This window comes from Pangasianodon hypophthalmus, chromosome 10 (genome assembly GCF_027358585.1).
Source record: "Pangasianodon hypophthalmus isolate fPanHyp1 chromosome 10, fPanHyp1.pri, whole genome shotgun sequence".
Taxonomy (NCBI): domain Eukaryota; kingdom Metazoa; phylum Chordata; class Actinopteri; order Siluriformes; family Pangasiidae; genus Pangasianodon; species Pangasianodon hypophthalmus.
In genome coordinates this window covers 1558251-1563250 of record NC_069719.1, presented here as the reverse complement: position 1 = coordinate 1563250, position 5000 = coordinate 1558251, and positions in this window count along the sequence as shown.

Genomic DNA, 5000 nt, shown 5'->3' with positions numbered 1-5000 from the left:
ACAGATTTTCACATTTTGAAACCTTCGATTTTAATTTTAATTTTAAATTTCATTTCTTAACTTTAAAAACTCTAAAGACTTGTTGAGAACCAGCGGGATGGAACATTGTCTCAGATGATCCTAGAACTGAAGTTCTTTTAATAAAACATAGAACCTGATCTCTTGTTGTGAGAATTGATATGCTAATGATAACCCCGCCCCTAACCCCGCCCCCAACTTTAACCTTCATAACTTTTTATCATGATGAAATAAAACACATCCCATTTTCTAGATCTCTAATTTCAGTTAAAATTATTTCTAAATTATTATTATATTATTATTTTTAAAGTGACTATTTAATGTGAATGATCTCTTGTTGTAAGAACTGATATGCTAATGATGCTGATAGTTATGCCCCGCCCCTAACTCCGCCCCAATTTAGCCTTCGTAGCTTTTCGTGCACATTGTGTAAATTGATAGAAATGTAAACTGAAGTGTGCGATGAAACAAAAACAAGTCCCGATTTCCAGACTGTAATTTCAGATAAAATAATTTTGCTCTTATTTTTAAAGTGCTGAACTTTAATGCATTTTTTTTACGATAACTCAAGGAACATTTTGACTCCTCCCACTTTTAATTCCTAGATTTTGAGGTTACGCTTTTATTTAACTTTTACAATTCTGTCTTCATTCTTTACATGACGACACAGCATTAGTCTCTGATTATCTTAAAACTAAATTTAATAAAAATTTAATTTCTTTGAGAAAAAAAAGTAGAACCTGTTGTGAGAATGGGTATGCTAATGATAATTAACGTAATTTTAACGTAATTTCTCATACAAATTGTTATAAATGTAGCGAGAAGTGTGTGATGAAATAAAAACATGTCCTGATTTCTAGATCTCTAAATTCATTTACAATTATTTTGAACTTAGTTTTGAATTTTGACTCCTCCCACTTTTAATTCACAGATTTGAACATTTTGATTGACCTTTGATTTTTATTTTAAATTTATATTTCATTTCTCAACTTTAAAAACTCGAAAGAACCAGCCGAATGGAACAATAGGGCCTTTCGCACCACTTTAGTCCCAGAACTAAATTTACGGTACTAAAGTACAGGGCGATTTTGCGTGAACTATTTCCCAGTACCGTTTAAAGGGCTGCATTCGCACCGACAGCGGGCACTAGGAAGTGACGTAAGCCGGTCGACAGCGACGTCATTTGTGCGCAACAACGTAAACAAAGAAGAACAACGTAAACAACCGGAGGATGGAGGACGCTGTGATCGGAGCTGTGTTTTTGTCGTGTCTCGCGTCAATCTATCGCTGTTCTCCATACTTGCGGAATAAGTCGACGCTACAGTATGTTTACGCGGCGTTTTAAATCATAACTCCGCCCCAATTTATCCTTCGTAGCTTTTTGCGTGCACGTTGTGTAAATTGTTAGAAATGTAAACCGAAGTGTGCGATGAAACAAAAACAAGTCCCGAATTTCCAGACTCTAATTTCAGTTAAAATTATTTCGATCTTTTTTTTTAAAGTGCCGAACTTTTTTTTACAATAACTCAAGGAACATTTTGACTCCTCCCACTTTTAATTCCTAGATTTTGAGGTTACAGATTTATTTATCTTTTAGAATTCTGTCTTCAATGTTAACTCAATGTTAAGACTCTAAAGAGACTCAGTGAGAATCGGTGGTACGGAACGTCGCTAAGTAGCGCACACTACACCGGGGTTAAGGTTTATTGTTAATGAAACTGAGTGCACATGTCTACGTGGACAGGTGTGTGTGCGTGTGTGTGTGTGTGTGTGTGTGTGTGTGTGTGTGTGTGTGTGTGTGTGTGTAGGCTTTGAGAGCGTCTCTGTTTCTCCGTTACGCTTTGCGATCCCGAACAACGGCACCATTCATCAGCCTCCTTCCGCCTCTAATCTCTCCGAATGTAGCCAGAAAAAGCTGAATTATTTAAACTGCGGAGGGAAAGATGGAGGGAAAGATGGAGGGAAAGACGGAGGGAAAGACGGAGGAGAAGGAGGAGGGAATCTAAGTGAAAAGAACTCCTGAACCCGATCCTAACAAAGGAACGACGACACAAATGACTCCGTATCAGTGCTCCAAAAGTGGAGAGCAATTTGTTTTCTATTAAACAGTGACATTTCTGACGGGATTTTTTTTTTTCTCGCTGTTTAGCTGCTGACCTTCGACACCTCCGTCAACTTCACACACTTTTATTACAGATAGATTTCATTCAATTCTATTTTTTATGGCGCTTTTAACGAGTGTCTGAAAATGTGAAAGTCGCAAATTAAAATTTAATTATAAAAGAAAAAACGTTCTTATTTTATTTGTCATTTTTTGGATCATCACTCGTGCCACGTTTGCATTAACTATACAAAAAAAGTACAAAAGAATTACATAATTAATCTTTATTTTTTTTCTTATATTTCATATATAAGTACTTTTTATATAATCACATTTTTTTAAATTTTTTTTTTTATTTTGTCAACTCCATAAAAATGCATTAGCATTTCTTAAACAAATATTTATATTTATTTTTATTTATATTTACTTGATTTATTTTTATTTGAATTATTACAAATAAAATATATATTAAATAAAAAATAAATTTAATAAAATAAATAATGTTCTGTATCATGATAGAGATTTTTAAATTTTATTATATTTTTATATTCAATTTGTTTCATTTATTTACATATTTATTTATGAATTCTTTACGTTTACATATTATTATTTATATTCATATTTAATTATTATTTTTATGAATAAAAATGTACAAAAGAATTACATAGTTGTATTGTTTATATTTTATGTATTTTATATTGAATGTGTTTCTTATATTATAAATACTTTTTATATATCATGAAATATAAATCTAAATAAATAAATAAATAAATAAATATAAATAGATAAAAAAATAAATAAATAAATTTAAAATAAAAATAGAAAAAATCTATAAATATACACAACTGAACTGTTGTATAATAATAATAAGTTTATTTTATTTTATTTTGTTATGTATTTTATAAATTTATTATATTTTATATTCAATTTCTTTCATTTATTTACATATTTATTTATGAATTCTTTACATGTTTACATATTCTTATTTATATTCATATTTACATCTAAATACTTATTATAAATAAAAATATACAAAATGTACAAAAGAATTACATAGCTGCACTATTTATATTTTATTATGTTTTTTATATTGAATGTGTTTCTTATATTTCTTGTATGAATACTTTTTTATATAATCATTAAATAAATTAAAATACATGTTAAATATAAAGAAAAATATTTAAAATAAAAATAGACAAAATCTATAAATATATAAAACTGAACCGTTGAATAATAATAAGTTTATTTTATTTTATTTTATTATGTATTTTATATTCAATATGTTTGATATATTTGTTATATAAATGTTTTGTATTTATTTTATTAATTTATAATTAAATAGTAATTTAATTTTGTCACCTCGTATTGTTCTACAATTTAAAAAAATATAAATATAAATATAAATATAAATATAAATAAATGGCCATCAGTTAAAACGACCCGATCTGACGGGTCAAACTGTATACACACACACACACACACACACACACACATATCTTAAACACCGAGAAGGAACAAAAAGCTCATTGCACTGCCTGTGTGTGTGTGTGTGTGTGTGTGTGTGTGTGTGTGTGTGTGTGTAACAGTTAAGGTTTCCGGGCTAAGGGCCATGTTTCAGTAGGTTGAATCTCAAAGGCATTTTTGACTGCAGGAAACACACAGCCGCTGTAGAACATGGTCCTGAGGGACACACACACACACACACACACACACACACACGCACTCACACACACACACACACACACACACACACACACGAACACACACACACTCACTCACACACACACACTCTCTCTCGCTCATGTTTGCCGTTTGTGCACCTGTGTGAGTGAGGATGGGAACGTGTTGACCTCGGAACATTCACACGGAGAACCTTAGAACATTCTCACAGACGATTCCAGGACATTCGCACTGAGGCAACTGTAGAACTGTAGAACTGTAGAACTGTAGAACTGTAGAACACTCACACAGACGATTCTAGAACATAAACACAGAGACGTCTAGAACGTTCACGAGGAGCATTATATATCAGTAGCATAGACGATCCTAGAACATTCACACCGAAGATTATAAAGCGTTAACAAAGAGGATTCTAGAACATTCCCGATGAGAACTACAGTATTCACACCCCGGATTCTAGAACAATCATGCAAAGCATTCTAGAACATTAGCACCGAGGATTTAAGAACATTAGCACTAAGAACCCTGGAACGTCATCAGAGACTGTATGAATGTCACACGGAGGATTCTAGAGCTTTAACAAAGAGGATTCTAGAACATTCACAATAAGGACAAAGGTATTCACAGCCCGGATTCTAGAACAAACAAGCAGAGGATTCTAGAACATTAGCACTGAAGATTCTAGAACATTCGCAATGAAGACTACAGCATGCACACTCAGGATTCTAGAACAAACAAGCAGAGGATTCTAGAACATTAGCACTAAGAACCCTATTACATCGTCAGAGACTGTATGAATGCTCACACGGAGGATTCTAGAACATAATCACAACAAATTCTAGAACATTCACATGGAGCATCATTTATGACTAGTATAGATGATTCTAGAACATACACAGAGAGGGTTCTAGAGTATTGACACAGAACTACAACATTTACACTCATGATTCTGGAGAAAAAGAAAAAAAAAAAGAAACACTGAGGATCCTATAACGTGACACTGAGTGTTACACAACATTCGCATGAGGGATTCTAGAACATTAGCACAGAAAATTCTAGAACATTCATGCTGAGAACTCTAGAACACAAGTGGAGAGAAATGTAGACTATTAATGCAGCGGATCCTAGAACATTAGCACAGAAAAATTCTAGAACATTTGCACGGGTTCCGCTTCTAATTTTGGCTCTAGTATTCGCTTTA